General features: G+C 43.0%; 1 long non-coding RNA gene across 1 annotated transcript in view; it reads left to right on the top strand.

Moving 5' to 3' along the window:
• Positions 1-26,335, top strand: part of LOC142013928 (uncharacterized) — a 118,537-nt gene that overhangs the window by 61,738 nt on the left and 30,464 nt on the right. The window contains exon 2 of the long non-coding RNA XR_012645827.1: positions 13,615-13,696. This is a non-coding gene — a long non-coding RNA (uncharacterized LOC142013928). The remainder of the gene's footprint in view (positions 1-13,614; positions 13,697-26,335) is intronic.

Raw genomic sequence — 26,335 nt, 5'->3', positions numbered from 1 at the left:
ACCAGCTGATGCCCAGAATCAGGTTCCCTGTCTCTACGCCACTGATGTAATTCAAGGGAAAGGGAAAAGCCAATACAACTTGGCACCAGTGTCGTCGCAGGAGCTGCCAGAGTGAGATTGAGCACAACCTCAAACTGCCTTAGGGGTTCCATGTCCGGATATTTCCTCGGGGTTTACTCCCGAAGCGTTTCCCATGACTAGGTATCGCCGCAAGGCAGCGGAGGTTTTAAATCAGAGTTGCCTTCTCCTAGGTGGGAGGCCTTCCCAGGCTGACGAGCCCCATCTGCCTGAAGCAACTGGTTTTAAAGCGCCAGTCACCCGCCTTCTCCCCTTCTCCTGTCAGTGCAAACAGTTTCACTGGTCTTAGAAAGTAAGCCACACGTGAAGGCCCCGAGCTGGACTTTGGTTGTCAGAGGCTATTGGAGACGCACGCTATGGGAGCATTTTATAGATAGTGGGAGCTTATCCCCGCTACCACCCCCGGCTGTGACAGCCTTTGAAACCATATATGTTCTTCTATCTGCAATCTTAGTCTCTCAGTCAGTATCACCATCAGCGCCTTGCCTAGATGACTCGTTAGGGCAATTGTTCTATAGTTCTTGCACTCCAGTGTACCTCCTTTCTTGGGTATTGTCACTAGCACAGATCTTGTCCATTCCTTAGGCACCTTCCCTTCTTTCCATGCTATATTACATAGTCGGTGTATTTCCTGAATCATGCTTTCTCCTCCGGATTCAATCATCTCTCCAGTGATCTTATCATTTCCAGGACTCTTGTTCTTTAGTCTTTTCACTGCTTTTTCTAGTTCCTTCTTCAAAATACCAGTCTCGATCTTGGTGCTTGGTGGAGCTATCTCTTTTTGCTCTTCAATCAGTCTCTCTGAGACACTCGAGTCTAGTTGTGCTTTGTATAGGTTGGTGCAATATCTTGGCCATCGATGCACAGTCTTCTTCCTGTTCATTAGCACTTCTTTGTTTTCATCTTTGATCGCCATCTGCTTTGGTCATCATTTCCTATTAATATTCCTAATTGCCTTATACACCTCCCTGGTCTTACCTCCACCATAATACCTCTCAATATCTTCACATTGCTCCTCTAACCATTTCTCCTTATCCTTTCTGACTGCTTTCCTTACCTCATTGCATTTCACCCTATATTGCTCTTCTGCCATCTCAGAGACATCTCTTCTGATCATCAGTGCTCTCTTCTCTTGAACCAACTTCAGTGTGTCCTGGGTAATCCACTTCTTTTTGATCTCTTCATTTTGGGACAGCCTGCTCAATTGCCTCTTCTATTGCAATGGCTATCCCTGTACTCTCTTATCTAGGTCTTTCTCTGTGGCGATGTTCTTAATCTTCCCTTTGAGCACTGCTCTTTATGCATTCTTTGTTTCTTCCTCACATAGCCCTGGCCATGTCTCTTCTTTTCTTAAACTGTGTCTTACATTTTCTTTTGAGTTTTATCTTGATGTTTGCCATCACTAGACTGCGGTCTGAGTCTATATACACTCCTTGGAAAGTTCGGCACTGCTGTACTGATGTTATCTATCTTCTTCTTATCAAAATCATATCTATCATGTTCTTAGACTTCCCGTCATTCAATCGCCATTTCCACTTCCTACAGTCCTTTTGTTGGAATCTCGTGTTGCAGGTCACCATCTCATGCTCTGTAATAAACTCTAGTAGTTTCTCACCTTGTTCATTTCTTTCTCCATACCCAGACCTTCCCATGACTCTCTCCCAACCTTCATTATCTGTTCCAACCTTTGCATTCCAATCTCCTCTGATGATCAACACATCTTTGTTCAGTATCTCCTCCACTGTCTTTGTCAATTCAGAATAGCCCAATCTCTTCCTCCGTACTGTCTGACGGGGGTGCATATACCTGAATGACTGAGATGTTGAATGGTTTTGCTTTGAATCTTACTACCATCATTCTTGCACTCACCGGTTTGTATCCTAATAATGCTCTTCTAGTGGTTTTGCTAAGAAGGAATACAACTCCTGCTTCATACTTCATTTTGTTTCCTGACCAAATGACTTTGCAACCACATATCTCTCCTGATCCTGTCCAATGCATCTCTGCCAGTCCAAGTATATCGCATTGGTATCTCTCCATCTCTTTCCGAAGCAGCTCTAATTTTCCAGTTGCCCACAGTGTTCAGACGTTCCATGTTCCAATGGATAGTGTATGTGTTGGTTGTAATTTCCTTTTGGTAGCCAACTTATCGACCCAACCCCGATTGCTCAATGGGTATCCAGACAATGGCCAAGCCAGCATTTTTTATCATTTAGTTGTACTGGCATCAGATTTCATTCATATTCTTGTTTAACCATCAGTGCATTGACACACATCTGACCAGCCCTCCTTCTTCATCCAGGCTTGAGACTGGCATGGAGCTCATAGAGGCTTCATGGTGGAGTTTCTTGTATTATGGGCACAAGAAATAACTTCTCCTTATTCACCCTCTCCACACCTGTCATAATTTTATATACTTCTATCATGTCCCCCATCAGTCTCCTCTTTTCTAAACTGAAAAGTCTCAATCTTTTTAGCCTCTTCTCATACGGGACCTGTTCCAAGCCCCTAATCATTTTAGTTGCCCTTTTCTGAACCTTTTCCAGTGCCAGGATATTTTTTTAGTCAAGGAGACCACATTTGGACACATTAGTCAAGATGTGGGTATACCATAGATTTATACAGGGACACTAAGATATGCTTTGTCTTATTTTCTATCCCTTGTTTAATAATACCTACCATCCTATTTGCCTTCTTGACCCGCCTCTGCACACTGCATGGATGTTTTCAAGGAACTATCCATGATAACTCCAAGATCTCTTTCCTGATTAGTTATAGCTAGATTAGCCCCCATCATATTGTAAGTATAGTTGGGGTTATTTTTTGCAATGTGCATTACCTTATACTTATCCACATTAAATTTAATTTGCCATTTTGTTGCCCAATCACTCAGTTTGTTGACCTTTTTGAAGTTCTTCACAGTCTGCCTTTGTCTCGACTATCTTGAACAGTTTAGTGTCATCTGCAAACTTTGTTACCTCACTGCTCACCCCCTTCTCCAGATCATTTATGAATAAATTGAACAGGATTGGTCCTAGGACTGACCCTTGGGGGACACCAAGTGCCTAGCTGGAAATGATTTTCCAATGAGACAAAATCACTAGACTAGGCCAAGAGACCCAGAAGCCTTTATTTACTTATAAACAAAACAAAGATTTAAAACTAACTCCTTTGAATGAAATTTGTGATTATCAATTCCTTGTCTTGTCTTCACATTCTTCCTAACGGCCCTGATCAATAGTGTATTGAAGACAATGGAAAGACCCCCATTTACTTTTGCACTCTTGGGATCAGGCCCCAAATGAAAAACTTATTTCCTTATGAAAAAACTCTGTAACATTTAAAATAAGTGAAAATTAATTAATGCTAAATTATAGTTGCATCCCTATATAATTAAGTATTCCACCCACTTGGAAACCTAAATATTCAACACAGTTTGTCATTATGATGATTACCAATGAGAGTAATAGTTAAGAACTTTTTTTAAAAATGTGCCAAAAAAAGCACAAGTTTGGTTGGAGACATAATAGAAAATAAATATTTAAGTTGGTACACTAGCCACTGCTCTACCTCTTAAACCCAAATTGGAAGTATCAGAAGATTTTGATAGTCTTAGGTCAAAGTGTCTCTGACCTTTCTGTTCTGTATAGGTTTACACCAGGCTTAGCACCACAGTTTCTTAGCACACTTTAGGAGTCCATTAAGTAACATGACTATACATTTGTCACATGCCATTTGTTTTCTCATCTTATCATCCCCACATGAAGAGGAATGTGCAGTGGAATTGTCTTGTTTGCAATTTTGGGGGAGGTCATTTTATAGAAATATAGCCATTGCCATGTATCTATATTAGAAGGCAAAGTCAAAGAAATGTGACTTGCATTTAGAGAGAAAGTTGTGAGGAGTGTGGTGGTCCTTAATTCCTAAAGAGTTCATTCCACAGTCTTGCACCACACCCAGAAGGAGTTCTCTCACACTGACAAGTTTCATCTCATATTGTTGAAATGTTGACCACAGTCGTCATGCCAGAGTGTCTTACGTGGAAGATAAGGTCTGAAAGCCTGAACTTGCATTGAAATGCTAATAGAAGCTCTTGTAGAGAGTGGAGGACAGGTTTGATATGTGTGCAGTAGCCTGTGTCCTGAGGAGATGCTCTGCAGTATTCTGTGCTAGCTGGGGTTTCCTAAATACTGAAGGTTTCATGCTCAAGTATGCTACATTGTTTTATTCCAGCAAAGAGGTGATACAAGCATTGCTATCTGGGACAGGTCTTTGTCTGCCAGGATGGGATGGATGGGATGGACTAGCCAAGGAGAGATGGTAGAAAGTGTTAATCATGAGCGGTGCTCAGCATCAGGGAGGAAACTCCTAGGTGATGGGCTGAACTGACCACTTGTGGCTGACTATCTTCAGAAGTCTCCATTTGATGCATAGCCATCATGCATATTTGCCTCTGTCCACTAGCATCTCTTCCATCTCTGTCCTAGTTGTGTTGTCATATGTGGTGAAGGCTAATGTATCATATGCATATTGAGGCCATTTGAGTCTATATTATTTAACCAGTTAACTTAGTGGTTGCATGTAGGTCTTGAAAAGAACCACAAAAAGGAACTGATTCTCATGGAACCCCTGCAATTAAGAGGTCTAGAGGTGGCGTGCAGTTTCCTATCTTTGCTTGTTGTATGTGTTCTCCCCTGCTCCCACCCCATGAGGGATTACGACTACCTTTGTACACTAACATAGACCCCATCACCTCTCTCACAGAATATCACAAACAGAAGTATTGAATGCTGTAGAGAGGTCCAGAAGGATGATAAAGGATTTCTGCCCTCAGTCCACTGACATGATTTATCAGCACCAAAAGCACAGATTTGGTTCCATGTATGGGCTGAAATCCAGACTGTGCCAGGTCTAGAACATTAACTTCCATTAAATGAGTTGGTAGTTAGTGTTGGGCTTCTCAAAAAGTTTGCTCATAAAGTAGGGTTGGACACTAGGGAGTCATTCACCCACGCTGAAATATGCAGGGTGGGTTTCTTCAGCATTGCTTGGACTATTATATATTTGAAGGAGAAGGGCAAGATTCCATCTCTGAATAAGAAGTTGTCCAGAAGAGGCATCAGTTGTCCCTGACTCCCTTTCACAAGCCAGGTAAGATCTGGGTCAAGTCTGGTAGGCTGTGTAGAACTTCTTGATTAGTGAGTGTACTGATTTCTGGGAATGCAGGTGTGAGATTTTTCTATTTAAAATATAACCACATAGATCATTGTTGCTTCAAATTGATATGTAATTCCAAGAAATCTTATACAAAGGATGTCAAGTAATGTTGATTTGTAAAGGTTGTGATTTGATTAATATAATTGTGATGTATATGAATGTATCATTTTTGTATTTGAAGGTACGAGCGTTGGCTCTGTCTGTATTTCAAGGATATTTACTCCAGTGGTAATGCCCACAAGATATTTAGCCTGAACATCTTTAAGGGACTGTGCTAGTTAAATGGCTCATCAAAAGAACACTTCCCTCCCAATGGAGGACACCCATCGACTCCGAATGGACTTTCCCATGAGAAAGTTCAGGTAATGAACTCTAATGTGAGTAATGAAGCAAAATCGGGCATGGATGTATGAGTTGCTCATGTAACTTCAAACTCTATCTTTTACTTGTAATCTTCCACTAGCTATGCTGAGGGCTTTGTTTGACACAATGGATTTCCCTCCACATGGCAGCAGCTGTATAAGGCACTGAAAGTCTTCTCTACATGATCTCTTCCTGCCCCCAGCCACTTGACCATGAACTTCTACTAATGGGAGCATTCTAACCTGAAACCTTCCAAAGATTTTGAATCAACTGGGGGCTTAACAAGGTAGCAGTTTATTCCATCAGTGCTACCAGCCCAAACCAAGAACTTTGCAACTAGTGCATGTATTAAATCTTCAGCCAATTTTAATTCCTTCCTTTCCTATCTTTTTTTCAATAAATTAGCTTTTAGATATTGGATATTAAAGCATGGGCAACAGCGTGATTATTGGGTCACATCAGAGTTATATATTGATCTGAATATACAGCTTGTCCTTTGGGATCAGTGGAGCCTTTGTTTGATAAAACTTGGTTTTAAATAACCACTCATTAAGTTTAGTTTTCTTCATGCTGGTACAGGGACTGGAATACCTAAGGAATCTGTTTTTCTGTGCTGAAACAGAAGTTTACTTGTGTTGCTGATTTGGTGTATCTTTTAACCACCAGTTTTGAGATTTGTCTATCCCATTTGTCCTGAATTTGGTATTTTCAGTTGTGACTACTGACACACTGTGACAAGAGGTAGGTGGGTGGGTGGGTGGTTGATAGGTAGAGGTGGAGCAGATCCAGGCTGTTTAAGTCTTCACAAATAAGCATACTCTTTACATCAAAGTAGGATAGTTCTTTCAGTGCTTGAATCTGTTCCAGGCACTCAGAATTAATGAAGCGCTGTCCTGCCTTGAATAACTCCATGGGCCAGAATTTGAGAGCCTCGATGGAGTCTATAAGATTCCCTTGGATATGCCTCAGCATACACTTTAAGGAACGTGTTCATCTTGTGTGAATCAGCCCATGTTTTCTAGTCTCAGATGGATAATGCTTTTTTATCCATATCTGAAATACAACAAGGAGTCCTGTGGCACTTTAAAGACTACTAGATTTATCTGGGAATAATCTTTTGTGGGCAAAAAACACTTTGTCAGATGCATGGAGCCTTCAAAACAAATCCTGGTGTATTTTGTCACAATCACCAACAATATGTCACTGATTTCCCTTTTTAATTCCATGGATGCACAAGGTCAGAGGGAAGAGAGCCAAAACAACAACAAGGAGTAGTCATCATAGAATCATAGAACTGGAGAGGACCTCAAAAAGTCATCAAGTCCAGTCCCCTGCCCTGACGGCAGGACTATGCACAAACATCTCTGTTAGATATTTAGCCAACCTGTTCTTAAATATTTACCCAGTGATAGAGATTCTACAACCACCCTAGGCAAATTATCCTAGTACTTAACCACCCTAACAATTAGGAAGTTTTTCCTAATGTCCAACCTGAACCTCCCTTGCTGCAATTTTAGCCCATTGCTTCATGTCCTAGCATCAGAAGCTAAGGAGAATAATTTTTTCCCTCCTCCTTGTAAAACCCTTTAGGGTGCTCAGAAGCTGCTATCGTATGCCTTCTCTTTTCCAAAATAAAAATAAATAAACTTTTAATCTTCATCTTTTAATTCTTTTAATCTTCATCTTCCGTAGGTCATATTTTCAAGATCTTTAATTGTTTCAGTTGGTCTTGTCTGGACCCTCTCCAATTTCTCTATATTATTCCTAAAATGTGGTATCCAGAACAGGACACAGTACTTTAATTGAAGCCTAATCAGCACAGAGTAGAGCAGAGGAATTATTTCTTGTTTCTTGCTCACAGCATTCCTGTTAATGCATCCCAGAATCATATTTGCTCTTTTTGCAGCAGCATCACACTATTCTCTCATGCTTACCTTATGGTCCCCTATGATCACTAGATCTCTGTCTGCAGTACTACATTCCAGGGAATCACTTCCCATTTTGTATGTGTGAAACTGATTGTTCCTCCCTGGCTACGTCTACACGTGTATGCTACATCGAAATAGCTTATTTCGATATAGCGACATCGAAATAGGCTAGTTCGATGAATAACGTCTACACGTCCTCCAGGGCTGGTGCCGTCGACGTTCAACATTGATGTTGGGCAGCACCACATCGAAGTAGGCGCTGCAGGGGAGTGTCTACACGCCAAAGTAGCACACATCGAAATAAGGGTGCCAGGAACAGCTGCAGACAGGGTCACAGGGCAGACTAGCACTTCCGGGGCAACAGCTAGCCACTCCCATAAAGGGCCCCTCCCAGACACAATCAGCCTGCACAGCACGCGGTCTGCAGAGCCATAGGCACGCACATCTCGAGCGACGTAGTTATGGACCCCCAGCAGCAGCAGCAGCAGCAGCAGCAGCAGCAGCCAGAGGTCCACCCAGCTGCCCTGTAGGAGCAGTGCTCACCCTGCTCAATGCCATGCAGGAGGCAGCTGAGCACATTCTAGCCACAGAAGAGGAGCTGCCCCCAGGGGAGGAGGAAGCAACCCCAGACCCTGCAGCCCCCCGCCCCCACTGCACACGCTGCCGGCTGTGGAGCTACCCCACAAGCACCAACTGGTGGGAGCGGCTGGTGCTCGGTGAGTGGGACAATGACTGCTGGATCCAGAACTTTCATATGAGCCGGCAGACATTCCTGGAGCTCTGCCAGTGGCTCACCCCGACACTGAGGTACCAGGACACCGCCATGCGGCGTGCCCTCAGTGTGGAGAAATGGGTCGGCATCGCTGTCTGGAAGCTGGCCACTCCAGACAGCTATCGATCCGTGGGGCAGCAGTTTAACGTCGGCAAAGCCACCATCGGGGCTGTCCTCATGGAGGTAAGAGGACCCACGGGGAGGGGGAGGCAGCCCTGGGAGGGGAGGGCCAGACACACCCTGCACACCCCTCATTGATGCTCTCCCATGTCCTTCCCCTGCAGGTCGTCCGCGCCATCAACGCCCTGCTCCTCCACAGGCTCGTGCGGCTTGGGAACCCGGATGCCGCCATCGTGGGCTTTGCCACCCTGGGCTTCCCCAGTTGCTTCAGGGCTCTGGATGGGACCCATATCCCCATCTGTGCCCCGGAGTACAGTGGAGGACGCTTCTTGAACAGGAAGGGCTACCATTCTGTGGTCCTCCAGGCCTTGGTGGACAGCCGGGGCCGCTTCCTGGACATATATGTTGGCTGGCCTGGCAGCAACCATGACGCCTGGGTATTCCAGAACTCGGGCCTGTGCCGCCGGCTGGAGGCGGGGACCTACATCCCCCAACGGCAGATCCCTGTGGGGGACACCACCATGCCCCTCTGCATCATCGCAGATGCGGCATACCCCCCTCCGGCCCTGGCTTATGCACCCTTACACGAGCCATCTGTCAGCCAGCCAGGAGCGCTTCAACATGCGCCTGAACCACGTGCGCCAGGTGGTAGAGTGCACATTTGGCCACCTCAAAGGGCGCTGGAGGTGTCTCCTCACCCACCTTGATGCGGGCCCCACCAACATCCCCCAGATTGAGGCCGCGTGTAGCGCCCTCCACAACCTGGTGGAGAGCAAGGGGGAGGCATTCTTTCAGGGCTGGGCTGTGGAGGCTGGCAGGGCTGACATGCAGCCACCCACTGCCCCCAGTCGCCAGGTGGATCCCAAAGGGATCCAGGTCCGGGAGGCCCTGCGGGCCCATTTCAACGAGGCCGCGGAGTGAATGCTGGCAGGCCCTCCACTGCACACCCCCCCATCCTCCACAACACTTCCTGCCCCTACGCCCACACCACAGAGCACCCAAGAGCACACCCCCCACTTTTCTTGCAAATAAAAATAGACGTTGTTCGTGAAACCAGAAAGCATAGAACTCTTATTATTATTATTATTATTATTATTTATTATTTATTATTATTTACAACCAATATAAATAAATATTTTATATATTATATGGATGATAAGCAAAAAAAAGGGGAAGACAAGGAAGGGGAGAACTATTTACATATGGAGGCAGGTATCCTAAAATAACAGGGGTCTAATACAAACTATATACAAAACACAAGTAAAAGGGGATATGTACAAAGGAGGAGGGGGGGGCATGTCCTGGGCCCCGCACCCCCTAATGTCCAGCCCTGGGGGTAGGCAGCCGCGACCCCTACCTCGGCCTCAGCCCTGGCCGGGGCTGGCTGGGGGCCAGGCGGACCGGTAGATATGGCCGGTGGGTGTCAGCTGACACCTCGCCAGCACTCTCCGGTCCCTCCGATGGTGCAGCTGCAGAACACAGGGGGGGAAGAAGAGTGGACACAGCCGTTAGTGTGGGCCCCGAGCCGTGGCCCTTGTCCCCCCACCCCTCTGCTGTTGGTTCCCCACCCCCGTCAATGTCAACTTCGAAATAGCGCCCACCACGTGTAGTCGTGGCGGGCGCTATTTTGAAGTTGGCGCGGCTACTTCAAAGTGGCCGGCACGTGTAGACGTGGCTCCTAAGTGGAGTACTTTGCATTTGTCCTTATTGTACTTCATCCTATTTTCCTCAGACCATTTCTCCAGTTTGTCCAGATTATTTTGAATTCTGACCCTATCCTCCAAAGCACTGACAACCCCTCCCGGTTTGATATCATCTGCAAATTTGATAAGCCTACTCCCTGTGCCATTATCTAAATCATTGCTGGTGATATTGAACAGAACAGACCCCAAAAGTGACCCCTATGGATCCCAACTTGTTATTTCTTCATCATGCTTCTGCTCAGGGGATGTGTAGGAATTAGCCCACTATGTTGCCTGGGCAGAAATCCAACAGACAGGCATAGAGAGGAGATGGAGCAATGTGGACCATCATCCCTTCACACAGGCCCTAGACCTGGCTTTGCTTGTCCAAAGGATTTTGCAGCATGAAGTTTCATTTTTGTTCTGATGAGACAACTGAAATGTTATCCTTTCTGGTGGCTGCTCTGGAGTTAGGAAGATCATGGCTTCCCTTAACCTCATTTGTCCTCGTGCCCTCAAATCCCTTTCCTCTGAAGAGATCATTCAGGAAAGCGCCATCAAATTAATTCTGCATCTTCTTGGGCCCCCTGTCCCCCTCGTGATGCTCTTACCACAGGAGAGTAGCATATGTCCTTTAGATTTTGGGCTTTGGAAGCAAACCCAGTATGCTTTTACCAGTTCAGCTGACCAGAACCTGCAGAGCTAGCTGAACAATGCAAGGAGCTATTCACACACATCTGTTGGAATAAAACTGGTGAAACCAATTTGTAAGCTTTCACAGCTTTTCTTGTTTGCAAACATTCGTATGCACACATTTTTGTTCACAAATATAACTGCTTTTGTGTGTCCCTCTCTATACCCAATACGCAAGTTATAGCCCAAGCAACAGATTCTCTTGCTCCAGCAGAACAGACTCTTGTCTTGAGAGCGAAGTCTCTGTTTCAATCCCTATTTTGTCAGCCACGATGGCAGCTGTCACCCAGGAATGTTCGCAGAAGGCAGAGGTCTGGTGACTGTGTTCATGAGTATTTTTGAAATGTTTCAATCCTGAAATGATTGAGTCAAATACCAGTGAGGTAACACAATAATCACTATGCAAATAACAAATAATATTCACTTTTCTCTTGTTAGATAGCTTGATTTTTTTATGCCAGTACTGTATTCTTTTTGAGTCTGTGCTGTACCTAATACAATAAGGCCCTCATCTCTGACTGAGGCTCCTATTCAATGATGAATAGTGAATACACTGAGTGAATAAGACACAGGGAAGGTTGCAAGCAAAGTTATAGGATGACATGTTTGCATGAAATTTAATTCATGACTTTGAAAAACTTAATTGAGTGACAATCATAATCTGTTCACAAATCTGAGCAAAGAAATTCTAAATTTATCAAATTATGAACAGTTAGTCCAGCTCTAGCTAATGATGATAACATTATGGTGGGATATTACACTGAGAACTAGTCTGATAATTGAACTTTTTAGACTTTCTGAAAATTTCTTTTGATTTCCTGGATTTTTTAACTGACTGTGCTTTTTTTGTTTTTGTGGAATATGTTACTTGTTAGTCCTCCAGCTAATTTCCCACCTTTCTCCCTTTTCTCTGTGCTGGTAATCATAAATCATCCTTAAATGCATAATAAGGCCACCTGCTGAGATGAAGGATTAACCTCATCTTTTTCCCTCATATATGACATTGCACAGTTGGCCAGCACTGTAGTATTCAAAAACAAGTACTTTAAAGTTATTGCCCATGACATGGATAGTCTCTGATACAGCATAATGCCACACTTGGTGGACTAGTACTCCAATCCACCTGATACAGCTAAACATATTTTTTCCCTTTTAGGTACCCATGGCTAGGGAAGTTCTCTCTCTCTCTCTTTTTTTCCTGTCATTTTACTGAACTATTCAAAAACACAGACAGCAGAAAAATACATGGATAACAGGATAGATAAGCAATGTGTAGCATGTGTAATACTTGGAGTATTTTCATTTAGATGTACCAGCTAAAAATGCAGAGAAGTTACTTACGGGGGTTCAACTATTCCAGAAGGATCCATTCTGTTATTTTGGGTGACACTGTTTGTAAACCAAAGAATGGAGCTAATCCAATGATCTAACAGATGTGCCATATGCATGATTTTAAAAAATATTGACAATTTTTGTGGACGTTTCCCATTTTGGAAGACTTGTTCTATCAGTTTTGTGCTTGTGAGCAGATAAGTGTCTGGGCTATGTTCCTGGGTCGTCTTTATTAAAATGTCAGGAATTCCAATGATGAACTCTGAAGATTGACATCTGCCCTTAAATTTGCTTCTTACCCAGTACTTTCCACTTCTCTCTTCCTATTGTACAGCATGAATAGAGGAACTGTAGCTGCCTTTGAGTGGGAGATGAAGCAAATCAATCACCTGTCACTCTGCACAAGTAAACTAGTCACAAATGATGAGTGCAGAGTTATTGATTTCTCCCCTCTCTCCTGCAAAGGAACAGCTGTTCAGAGTTTACAAAGGAAAGAAGGCAATGTGGAGCCTTCTTTCATACTGGAGTCATATTATAGGTGCAGCAGACGCTAAGGACACATAAGCACCACAGGTTATGGACTAGTGGTTAAAAACCAGGATCTCAGCCACAGCTAATCATAATCTCAGCAGTGAGATTAGCCTGTGATTCTAGGTCAGACTTCCATTTATTCCCTCTGCCTCTGTCTACTTATCTGTAAAAGTAGTATCCTAGAACTGGAAGCAACCTTGAGAGGTCATCAAGTCCAGTCCCCTACACTCACTGCAGGACCATGAGTATAATACTGCCCACATCACAGAGATTTCATAAAGCCTTAATTAAACAAAATGTAAAGTATTTTGAGATTCTCCAATGACAGAAGGTATACCAGCACACAGTGTTATTTTTTTAATGAATATTCAGAATTACGTACTATTGCAGGGGAGAGATGAAGAAATGTGGGAGAGAATTTGAAGCACCAAAAAAACAAACAACAAACAAAACCTTTTCAAACTACTATACTCAATTCAGGCACCTGATTTGTTTTGCATACCCCCAAGAGTCATGTCACTCAAATTTCTTGTTTACAAAATCAGACATAAACATCCAAAAAGTCATAGTATATTATTACTGAAAAATGGCTTACTTTCTCATTTTACCATATAATTATAAAAAAACACAATTGGAATATAAATATTATACTTACATTTCAGTGTATAGTACTTACAGCAGTTAAAACAAGTCATTATATATTTGAAATTTTAGTCTGTACAGACTTTGCTTTAGCCCGGAATTGCCTGGACTGGAAGAGTGCTAGATCTAGGGTAAGAGGAAGGGGATCAGGGTCACATATGTGAGAGAGGAATGCAGGGTAGCCTTGTGCAGATCTGGGAGCACAATCCACGTTAGTTATGTATCACTTGTTGAGTCTGTGTTTACCATTGTACAGGAGATGAAAAGAGACAGTTCTTTCCTGAAGACCATACAGCCTCAGGCTTCCATCCTGCAAGTGGCTGATTTTCTTTTAAAAGGTACCAAAGTGGGTGTGATCAGATGTTCCAATTGCATAGGAATAGTCTGGTCACTCTAGCCAAGATGAACAAGTATTGTGATGTTAAGACTCAAATTAGACACTCACCCTATCTGCCATAAAGAGAAAACTCTAGGAAGGAAACCTGCCTCTGGAAAATCTCCACAAACTTTTATTCATTTTGTATGTTTTGCGGCCCACGTATATTAAGTTAGAAAAAAGTTCACAGAAAAGGACAGAAAGAGGTGATGAGCAATTCTAGCTCTGTTGAACCTGAAATGAAAGCCAATAATAACCTAAATGATTTCAGGAGCTTTCAAGAGCATTTCTCCATTTTCTTCAGCTAAATTAAAATGAACCCACATGCTCAACTGTGCTTAAGCAAAAAATAGTTACCATGGTTACAGTGGAGTTATTCTAAATGTAGTACAGTATATGAAATAATCAACTACAATGACTATGTACAAAACTGATGACAGCTGGGCACACAAGTTAAAAATATCTGGTAAACAGAAAATCCCCTCAGTAAAAATACATCTTTAGAATTTATGCCTCTGCCTTTATTACATAGTTACTGAGGTGACAGTAAGGGGGGGGAGTTGTGAAAATGAGCAACTGAAATGTCATGCAAAGCATTTTAATGCTATTTATGAGGAGTCAAATACAAAGTAATCAACTAATAACACATGTAAACAAATTAATCACATTATAAAAGTCAGCAGGACCACTTGTTACAGAAAGTACCACTTGGGAGGCATAAGAAACATAAATCAAGCAAGAAGCATTGGCTGATACAAAGAAAAGAATCCAACGGACTCTATTTTACCAAACACAATACAGTATACAATAGCACCCACCCACGTGCACACACTGCAAGTTCAGGTTGGTGCTACCTTTTCCTACTTCCACATGAGAAAATAGTATTCAAGCCCATCACTAAAGACTGCCAGAAACTGTTGCTGTTTAGTGGAAATTAACTTGGACTGTAAGATGGACCCATGTTAGGCTGATCTCTTCTGTAGCTACTTGCTCCACCGTCATATTCTTTAGTTCGCTTTCTTGGTCTATGTCTGCGATATAAATTCTGTCTGTAGGCTTGCAAGAGGGAAATTGTGTACAATAAGATAGGCTATGCTCCCAAAGTAGCTGATTATATAAAAATATGGAAATGCATTTTATTTAGAAATATGCCTATTGATATCTTACACCGTACATGTTTTCTTATTGCCTTCTGTTAGCCCATGTCTGGGTAATGAGTGGTCTGTGAGCCCAGTTACATCCAAGTCTTTGACTGCTAGGACCAACAGTCCCTTTGCAGCGGGCAGCCAAAATGGCTGACAGATGCCCCAGAGATTCACCCAAGTCTTTAACTGCTAGGACAGACTGTCCTTTCGCAGTGGGCAGCCAGGATGGCTGTCGGGTGCCCCAAGAGTCTGCCCCATGGAGGCGACATGACTCAGCGCTCAGCTTTTACTGCACCTTACCACTGACCAGGCTGATATAGCCAAACGGCTAAGGTTCTTTGTTTTGTGTTTGGCTGAGTTACAGTAACTGGAAGGAGTCAGGCTGAAAGCTTAAATGGTTGCTGTTTATGAAAAGCAGAAACAAGAATTTTAATGGTTACAAGGTTATTGCTCTAGCTTCTTAACTACTAGTAGGATGATACATACGACATGTCAATTAGATTACAAGTGAAAAACTACCCATTTGAGGACCAGACACCTCAGCCTAAAGAGCTCTTACTATTAAATGTGCACAAAAGTACATTGCAGGTACAACTCTCACTCCTGCATCCTTCGACTCCAGGGTAGCCAGCGTCTTTCACTCAATCCCTCAGGAAGAAGAGTATGAGGAGGGCATCCCCTGGATCCTCGGGAGGCAATGACCTTACCTGACCGGCAGGTATAGGTAATTGGAGCTCAGTTAGAGTAGTCTGCCGGACTCTTCTTTATACCCCTTGGGTCATGTACACTCTTCCTTATCTAAAGGTACCAATTGTGCTGGTTCATCTTTGTGATGCCAGTTCTTACAAGGCAGTTGCAGTGTAATTTACACTTGTAAGATTGAGATAACTAAATCATTAAGACAGGACATTCTTTTCGTAAAGGCGGGAGATTCCTCTTCTGGGACAATGTGTGGGTATATCAATTATCAGTACCAGCCAAGGGCAGTTTGAGGCCCTGTGGTCATCGACTGGACTGTTAGCCTTCTTATCTGTGTTGTTCTGTTCAGGGTGACAATGAGACAGCACATCTGGTCTCTGAAGCATCAAAAGACTGTGCTTGAGCTAAGTGCATCTGTGCTTTCAGACATTCTAAGACTGTGCTGTTTCCTTTGCACTTTGTGCTCTGAAGTACCACAGAGGGGCAAGATGGAGTAGAGCAGGGGGATTCTGTCTGGCTACACCTCCTCTCGCAAGAGAATGAAGAAATCTGACCCTGCACCAAGTTAATGGTCTATCCTGAAGATAGGGCTGAAATCAGCCTGACTCCTCAACATTTGACAAAGGAGTCAAATCTATCAGGAGACCATCCAGCTGCATTTAATAACCAGGAGAGGACAGGCTATAGAAAAGTGGATGAAGAAGGCCTCAGTGTTGAGTGTTCTATCAATGGGGCACACCCATAGAGGGAGTCAGCCTGAGAACTATGGGCTTTTCTTGAAGAAGAGAATGCTTTGTCAATAGACTGACCACTCTGGGGCTATGTTTACACTACAGTGATCAATCCACAGAAGTTACTATTGGAAGAGATCTCCTACCAAAACTTCTGTTGACAGACCACAGCCACATACGAAAGCAGTTTGAAAAAGCAATATGCTTTGGTGAGAGAGAGTGGCCAGACTGCTCGGCCCTCTCTCAACAGAACAGCCGACTAGAAGCACAGCAGACAGAGATGTCCGGTGATCAAAAAGATCTGATCTCTCATATGCCCTAAATTGTGGCTGCCCTGTAAAGATCTCCATTAAAAAGAAAAGACTCCAGACACACACTTATCTCCAGTTTAGCAGTCATCCACAACAGACAGAGGAAGCTTGTTAACCAAGTGGGAATTCAGCTTTTGCTGTATTGTCCACAACCACCACCACTTGGCAGAGCAGGATCTTATTAATTTGCACTGGTAACTAGGAGACTCATTGGAAAGTACAGGTTTGGAAATTAGTACATAAGAGAACAGAAAATCTAAAGCAACAGAAGCACAGTGCACTCAAGTACACAACTTTAATCTTTGCCAAAAAGTGCCTTGGACTACAGTCCTCTAATGTAAGTGAAATGTGGGAAGTACAAAGTCGTGAGTCTCTATTCTGATAAAATTAGAATTTGGTCAATCGAGTAAATCACTAAAAGAATCTCACCAATCAACCAAAAACTAAGGCTAGGATCAGGCAAAATTGGAGAGGAAACCTCAGATGCAAATGTGCCTTGGAGTTCAGTTTTTCTATGACTCCAAGCAAGATTATCTAGAAGACAGGATCTTGTAATTCAAAGGATGGGGCATTATTTAATAAATTTAATATAATCTGATAAAAAATGAGAGGCAAAGTTAGATCATGTTGGATACCAGAAATATCAAAGATCTAGTCATTGGCTGATCACTTTAAAATAATTTCTTTGTCTCCAGAAATATAGGAAAATTTGCATAAAATAGCTAAGCCATTGACTAATATCCTATTTCAAAAAGTGCAGCTATTAAAATAAATTGAAAATGCTGGAAAATAAATGAAGAGATGTTAATCATTAACATGGCTATCTCTCTGTTACAATATTGAATAGCCTGTATTCCAACAAAACAAAGCAGAAGAGATGTGTTACTTGAAAGACTAACAAAATGATCTATTTGGTGATGAGCTTTCATGGGACAGACCCACTTCATCAGATCAATTTCATTTCCAATACAGACTGACATTTATAAGTTTCTTGATGTCTGCTCTGTGTCCATTTATTCTTTGGCAAAGGTTTTGCCCAGTCTGTCCAATGTACATCGTGTCAGGGCATTGTTGGCACATAATAGCATATACAAGGTTGCTTGAAGTGCACAAGAATGTGGTGCCTTTGATCTTGTAACTAACACGGTTAGGTCCAGTGATGGTATCTCCAGAATAAATATGTGGACAAAGCTGGCAGTGGGGTTTGTTGCAAGGAAAAGTTCCAGGATTAGAATTACTGTGGTGTAGCCTGTGACTGCTGGTGAGAATCTTTCTCAAATTAGGAGGTTGTCTATAGGAAAGGACAGGCCTCAATACAGTTGAGAGAGGGAGCAGTGGGTACTAATAGATTTATTTCTTTATTGAATTTTTGAAAGCAATATTGCATGGTCCATGTAATTGGGCAGTATCAGTTGCGGTATTTTGTCTCCAGGTTGTCTGAAACTTAACTGTTAGTGAAATAATTAGAGATGTACTTTGTTGAACACTTTTATCTTTTTGACAGTTGGTAGTAAAGAAACCTTTATCTTTACATTTCATATATTCAGTATAGGTATTCTCATATGACCCAGTAGGACAAACAAAATACAGGCATTTTTGAGAATCAGATTCATACTTTTTAAGCACAGCTTTACCTATCTAAAGCAAAGCAAAACAAAACAGCAGTCATGTAGCACTTTGAAGACAAACATAGTAATGTATTAGGTGATGAGCTTTCATGGGATAGACCCACTTCTTTGAATTGTCCCACAAAGGATCATCACCTAATAAATTATTTTTTTTCTTGTCTTTAAAGTGCTACTTCACTGCTGTTTTGTTTAGTTAGAATACAGACTAACATGGCTACCTCTCTGTTACTTTACCAAATTAGGGGCTGAAGTAGCAATATTCTTCCCAGGTTTTTTTTTCCCCAATTTTCTTTACACATTCACTACAGCAGTACAGCTCATTTGTGACCCCTTCACTCAGTGAGTAACAGTAAAGCCAGTGTATCAGAGAGGTATTTGTGTTAGTCTATCTTCGAGAGCAACAGGAAGTCCTATGGCACCCTATAGACTAACAGATATTTTGGAGCATAAGCTTTCATGGGCAAAGACCCGCTTCATCAGATGCATCTGATGATCAGTTTGTCAGTCTGTATTGGAAATGAAATTGATCTGATGATGCATCTGATGGAGCAGGTCTTTGCCCACGAAAGCTTATGCTCCAAAATATCTGTTAGTCTGTAAGGTACCACAGGACTTCTTGTTGTTCAGTAAAGCCAGTGGGACTTCACAGGGATGCAAGAATTTGTATTTGCACCCACAGTGTCATCAGGTTCTTAAAGACATAATAATTAATGACCATACAAAAACGGCTTGTCCTCTAATCATTAGCAGACCATCATCAAGATCATTTTGACAACTCAGACTCACCTTCAGTTCTAAAAGATCTCTTGTCTTCTAGCATTTTGCTATCAGCATTACAAACACCTCAGGAGAAGGATATGAAGAAGTGGGTCTGTTCCATGAAAGCTCATCCCCTAATAGATCATTTTGTTAGTCTTCGAAGTGCTTTATGACTGCTTTTTTTTTTGTTTTGTGAAGATATGGACTTGTTTGTAACTCTAAACCAAATTTCAGAAATTTACAACTTCCTACAGCTTTGAAACTTTACTATGCATAAGAAAAATGCTGTTTTCAACCACTTTAATTTAAATTAAAAAATTCACAGTAAGTTTCCTTATCTTGTAAATTTTTTTTAAAAATTCCCCCCTACCTGATTGTATACTTCTTGTTTCAAATGAGATGTGGTTGATTCTTCAGTTCATAACTTGTGCTTGTAACTCTGAAGTTCTACTGTATTTACTTTTCCTTAGGATAACTAAGGCCATCAGCCAGCAAGGTGTTCTGGATGACTGGAGCCCCATTGGCTGAATAGGACTCCATGTTGATGCAGGGGCCTATCTGGCAAGACAGCGGTCTGTGGTGTTCAAAAAGTTTAAGCAGCCTTGTTCTGAAGTATCTTGGTAATCGTTTTGTATGATGGTGCCATCAAATCTGAATCTATGAAGCAACAGTATTTCTTGTATTTTGGGTAAATTTTCCCTAAACCTTGACTACTAGCTATACTGTGTAAGGCTAGTTTTTAACAGTTTATAATTTATGCAAATAGTTAAAGATTTGGATTTTCCAAAAAACTCAGCACTAGCCTAACTGCTTCTATTCAAGTCAATGGGACACAGAGAGCCCTTTTGAAATTCCCACCCAAAGTGTTTTAGGACTAACAATACCATTTCAGCTACCTGACCCACCCAGCTATGGAACTCATTCAAATGTTTAACACAAAATAGATACAGCCCACTGCTTGTGAACTATCTGTAAGTTTGGGGTTTTTTAAAAGGCTGAAATTCAAACAATGAATGAATTTGTGGTGCCTTATACTTGCACATAACAGAAGACCTGGCCTGTTCTGCAGGCAGAGAAAGATGGGAAATTGTGAGATAAATTAGTTATTGGAAAATATTTGCTTGACTTTAATTAGAATGCAGTTCAGAGTTTTTTATGACAGGGAAGTCTCTCTTGTTTTTCCAGTTCTTGCCTTATTCAGGAAGTATCTTAGCTGGGTGCTTCCTTCCATTTAAGCTGCAGGATGTGGATAACATCACTTGGAGTCTATTTCCAATATTACCTAAATAATTTTTTGCCATGTTATGCCAGTGCGCATTCCTTCTCTGCATCCTGAATATGGTAGAAAGATAGTTCTAGACACCAGAAAGCTCTACCATGTTCAGTACCTAGCCAGCAGAAGGCATCCTAGAATACTGAATAAGAAAACAATACCCTGATTGCAGGGGCCCAGAAAAGCAAACTGAGTGGAGAGTTTGATTTATCATTGGAGCAATAGCAGCAGGCCAAAGGCAGCAGCCTGGGACATGACTATGAGGGAGCACTGGCTAGCAGGCAATGTGAAAGCAGGGACTGGAAAGTTAGAAGCCTAGCAGGGAAGGAGTTGGACCTGGCAGTAGCTAAGCTGTAATGTTACAACTCTGTGGTCTTCAGGCAGGAGGTGTGGAACAACTCCCCATCTGGAGAACAGGCTAATGTCTCCGTGTGTTCAGCTGGGCTTGCAGACAAAAGCAAGCAGACCTGCTCACAGGGGAAGCAAGGGGTCTGCTCCAGGGTCTGGCGATTCAAATAGGCCCAGGGCTCCCAGATGCCACTGTCATTGCTACTGTGGCAGCAGTGGGAGTTTTGGGCTATATAACATGCCACTGGCGCTCTCTTAGCTGCAGGAAGTTGTTCCCGCTGTATGGGGGAAGCTCTGAGGCTTGGCACTACCCACAAAGCTGGAGCATGAATGCCAGATGTCCACCATGGAGAGAAGGAGTCCTGAGTCTTGCAAGCCATGGACCTCATCTAGCTCATGGGCTCTGCCTGGCAGGGGAAGGAAGCAGCTCTGCATGCTGACATCATTCCTGTGGCTGGCTGCAGTCACACAAGACACCTTGGAATGTTCCTCGGTGTGCTAATCATGCACTGACACCTAACTTGTTACTCTCTGTGGCTCTCTACCACCCTGTCCCTGCTGAGCCAGATCCTCTGACCTTCCCCAACCAAGGCACAGAGCTGGGGTTACCACCCCCTGCAGCTCTGGTCAGATGCAGTTCTAGGGCACAGCAACCAGAAAATCAACCCCCAGAAGGAATCAAAATCCCAAATAAATCTCTATCTGTGCAAAAGATTTGCATGGGGGCTCATTAAGTAATTCCCCTTCATCATTCAAAGGGAGATACGCACCGTGGTAACCCTCCCCAGGTAATAACAATTAACAATGGGCTTGAATATAAACAAGAGTATTTTATTTAGCAAAATAGTAGGATTTAAGCAGTTATAAATAAAATAGAAAGATCAAAGTGAGTTAGCAAATCAAACAAAAGAGAAAATGCATAGCTAATTCTGTTCTTGTGAGTTCTTACCCTAACCTGCTGCCTTTATATCAGGTGAAAGCTTCAAGTCAGGAATGATCTTACCCTGACTTGTGTCTCCAGTAAACTGTAAAGCACTTCTATTTCTCCTTAAGGTGTTACTGGCAATTTCCAAGAAAGGGTGAAGACAAAAGATGGAGGAACCCCAGGGCACACTTTATACCACTTCCCTGTGGAAAGAATTCCATTTGTCTTTGTGTAAAAGTATATCCCAAGATGGAGACTGTCATATGCGTAAAATCACCTTTCTGGCCTTTTTAGGCAATCAGCCAATACATAGTTGGTGAACTGAACACAAACAGCAAAATTCTTCTGATGTGGATTGGCCCCCATTGTCAGCCAAGTACTGCTATTCCCTCACAAGACTTACTTCCACAATAAGATAACAGTAGCTCCTGATGAGGTATTCCCAGAGACAAACATTTGGAGCACAAATATGTAGACAGTACTTATAACTTCACCTACAAAAATGATGTGTACAAAAATAAGATTTACAGATCCAGCAGATTATACCATTGAGATCAATAGATTACAAGACACATTTTGTCCAAAGCATCTCTGAGTTTTACATATTCATATTCACAACCCATTTGCCATAAAGCAGTGGAGGTCCATCACAAGTCTCCCCACCTCCCTCAGCTGGAGGACCAGCAGTGCTGGGAATCACTATGCCTGCACTTGCTTGCAGGCTCCACTCCCATCACTCTCATTAGCTGGGAGACATGCCAGGTTGGTGCCCTATTTGCCTGTCCCCTCCTGGCCACACCCTATCCCAAGCCCACTCCTGAAGCCTACCTCCCACACAGACTCTGCACCCTCAGCCCTCCCCTGCACCATACCTACTACCCAGAACCTGCACTCGCATCCCACTCCTGCACCCTACCTCCTGCCCTCAGCCTGTTCCCCAGCAGCTCCCTTCCACACACTGAGCCCCTCAGTTTTTGGCCCAAGCCCAGAGCCTAAGAGGGCGCCACAAAATCTACTAGCCCCAGGTCTCCAGAAAATTTAATCTGACCCTAGGAGGAAGCCCTGAGCCTTGGCACACATTTTCGTCCCCACATCTGTAGGGCTGAAGTATGAGGATAGTGAAGTGAGTGGGTTTTTTCTGCTTCTCCAATGGGGGCCATGTCTGTGAGTTTTTGTTTTGTTTTTGGTTTTTTTTTATTTACTTCTGCTTCTCACTTGTGTGTAGCTCCCAAGTTATTTTTCTTTGAATGAGTGGCTCTCGACCCAAAAGAGTCTTCCCATATTTTCTCTATGGCATTAGGACTTCAAAGCATACAGTTATCTTTATAGTCTTGGCCTGGACTGTTCAAAGCGGTGAGGAGCTGTTAAAGTAATGAGGTTTGGTCTGTTTGTACTTTATATCTTTTTATATCTTCTAAGTCATATAATCTTCTATTACTCAAAAATTATATGAGTGTAAATTTAGTGAATTTAGTGAAAGTCAGAGCCAAGTGCTTGGAATGAATATACCTGGTGCCTAGCTTGCAGCACACACAACATTCTGTCAGGTAGCCAGAAGGAACTCGTGTATCACAGCAATACCCAGACATGATGGTGGTTAAAACACACATTGGAACTCCCTGGTCCAGCACCCTCAGGACCTGACCAGTCCCACACAAGGGAATTTGCCACCCCAAGGGAGGTCCTCTGCCTCTGCCCTGCACCCCAGCCTGCCACCCCTCCCTACTGCTGGCTCTGCTTCCGTCCCAGCTGGTCCCTTTGTCTTCAACAACCTTACCTTCAGCCCTGGCTGGTTCCTGCTACTGCCAGCCCAGCTGGGCTTCCAGCCCCAGCTCTGGTTCCAGTCCCAGCCCCACTTCTGCCAGCCTGGCCAGACAGCCAAATGCCAGATTCAACCCTGGTCTTGGCCCTGTAGACACCGACTTCACTGGTCTCCCAGATCAGGAGGGCCGTTGGCCTCCCAGCACCAAGCTCCCAGCCAACAGGGTTTCCAGAAGGGGTCCCAGCCCCCAACCCTCCTGACACTAGGCTCCCAGCCCCAGAGCCCCCTGGTCCTGGAGCATCCAGGGGCCTTCTGAACCACAGAAGTTGCCAGACCAGGGAATCCTGGATTTGGGAAGTGCAACATGGAAATAGAGTGGGATGGGTGGGGGATATAATCCAGGTCAGTTATCATCTTTCACAACCAACTATGATAGCAAGCATCTTTCTCTATTTGAGAATGTTTAGTTTAGTCCCCCCCCGCCACCCCACGTTTAGTCACTGTTCTAGAAGAAAGAGTATGTGAATCATTATCTTGTCGTAAAAAACAAGCCCAGACCATTTTACGAGGTCCATCAGTCATTTTGACTAGTTTGTGTTCAAAATCATGCAAACAGTTTGTGCCAGTGAATATTTTCCCACAAGTATTGATTTTTTTAATACCCTGGTAACTTTCTCAGTGGGATAGTTATGTACATTTGTGACAAGAATTTGGGAATATGCATAATTATTCCTAAGAACCCTTTTCATTCCTGTTGAAAGAAGACTATAATAAATGCCTGTATCAAAACCAGTTTTATTAGGCTCAATGCACTAGTTCATATTTTCCCTTTTTCTTACCTTTGGAAAACCAGCATGGTTACTATGGCTATGTCTAGATTATAGCTATTTGTCGACAGAAGTTCTTGTTGGCAGATATCTTCTGACAAAACTTCTGTCGAAAGATGGCAAAAAAACTGCCAAGCAGATTACAAGAGTGGTCTGCTCTGTTGACAGGGAGCAGCTGGACTGCCTGGCTGCTCCGTCGGCAAAACAGCCAACTGAAAGCACAGTGTTGTCCTGGAAGTCCTGTCTGTTGACAGACTGCCCACCACCACCCGCCCTGAACATCCAAACCAGCTTTTTATTGATAGATCTGTCAATAGAGATGTTATGCCTTGGAGAGTGGGATACAGCTGTTGACAAAAGTGCTGCATTCTGTCAGTTTACTGCCAGCAGAATGCCTTGGGAACCTGGATGCTCCCGGGGCTTGATTGACAAAACCCTCTAGTGTAGACGTAGGTCTAATTGAATAGAAAACCGCAGATTGTCCTAGAGTCAAGAGGTTTATAACTTCAGAGAATTCCTTCTTGTAATGTCTTAGTGTGCCTTATTTTTGTGACAGAGAGGTCACATAAGGATGAATTTAGCGCCCAGTTTTTAATCCAGGAATAAAAAGAAGCAAATTAAGAAAATGTGGAATTGTTTGTAAGGATGTCACAACATAGCTCTGGGTCATACAGTCATAAAATCAGCAAGAGGATGAAAGGCAAAAAAGTAGCTAGCAGAAAATAGAATATTTTAAAGTTCTATAAAAAATAAATTGAGACTTGCAATGTTCAGTGACAAAATTTAAATTAAACATTAAAAAGACACTCTTTTGTAAAACCCATTCTTAAAGTATATGAGAGTACTTAACACAAACTGAGGTTAACTGCCACTAAATTCTAGTTTGGACTGATCTAGGAGAGACTGAAGGCCAGCTTTATATTCCCTTAGCTCTGTCTCTCAATCACCTCTTATTCCTTTCCAAGGTAGGGTCATGCATCTTTCCTCCATACAAGCCTCCTGCTCCCTCTTCTTCCCAAAAATTTATCTTTTGGTTTGAGCTATTAACAAGAATTTATTGCCTTAGCTTTCCGTAGACAAGAAATATTGGGTTGTCAACACTATATGGCTTTGCACAGACAAAAGGACAAACAAGAATTGGAGCCAATAATAATAAATCACTGTCTGGGGTTTTTCCCCCACTCAAGAGGAAGCTACAATGTAAATATATGCTTACTACCAGATGGTTTCATGTGTGAGTATTAGTACAAATACTCACAAGCCATAACTTAAAGTGGATTCCACACAAGAATGTAACTGCCTTCTTCTAATTCCAGGGAACGGACAAAAAGACAGGGCTTTTTGAGGCGGTACATGCCAGTACTGCATACTGGCACCTCCTTCCCAGGGTTCCTGCTGCTGGGGCTGCCAGCGGGGCCCAGCACCCCAGCTGGCTCCCCGCCACAGGGCTGCTGGAGCCCTCACCAGTCCTGCAGCAGCACAGGGCCAGGAGCCAGCCCCCCAACCCCTCTGTCAGCCATGGGAACCCAGCGAGGAGGGTGAGGAAAAGGGAAGAGCTGTACTGGCTCTTTTTTACCAAAAAAGCACTGCAAAAAGATATCCATCTGAGGTAAGAAAAGAAGAAGCCACCTTGGCAGTGGGTAATCTTCCTTTTGCAGGTGTTACACTGTATGTGGTTTCAGTGGAAAGATTTCTTAAAATTGGAATACCTTTGTATTAGTTAGTAGCTGTACCCCTGAGGTTTTTGCATCTCCTATGGCAGTTTTATGTAAGCCAGGAGCTTACTCATAGTTTTTTGTATACTCAGTGTTGGCAGTACTGAAATGGCTTCCGTCAGACCAACAAAAATAACATATAGAATATGCAGGCTCATACTGAGGCAGCAACTGTACCATTTTGTAGTACTATTCCAGCATCATAATGCAAGCAGCCTCTTTCTCTAGTGCCTGCTTTGAAGAGCGATTCCCTTTTATTTGTAGATAAACTGCCACAAGGCACTGATTCGCATATTGGAAATAGACTCTAAAATAGTAGTATATGAACACCACCTACACAAGTAGCTCATTATCAGGAAAATCCACACAGCAGAAATGGGGTTAACAAATATTCTAAAAAAATGTATCTGGATACTTCAGAGAATTAAACAGTTTTCCTCTGAAAAGGTAAATATAGTTTCCAGATGTGCAAGTCACC

This window comes from Carettochelys insculpta, chromosome 5 (assembly GCF_033958435.1).
Source record: "Carettochelys insculpta isolate YL-2023 chromosome 5, ASM3395843v1, whole genome shotgun sequence".
NCBI lineage: Eukaryota > Metazoa > Chordata > Testudines > Carettochelyidae > Carettochelys > Carettochelys insculpta.
Note: the sequence above shows the minus strand (reverse complement) of the source record. Positions and strands in the feature narration are given on the sequence as shown.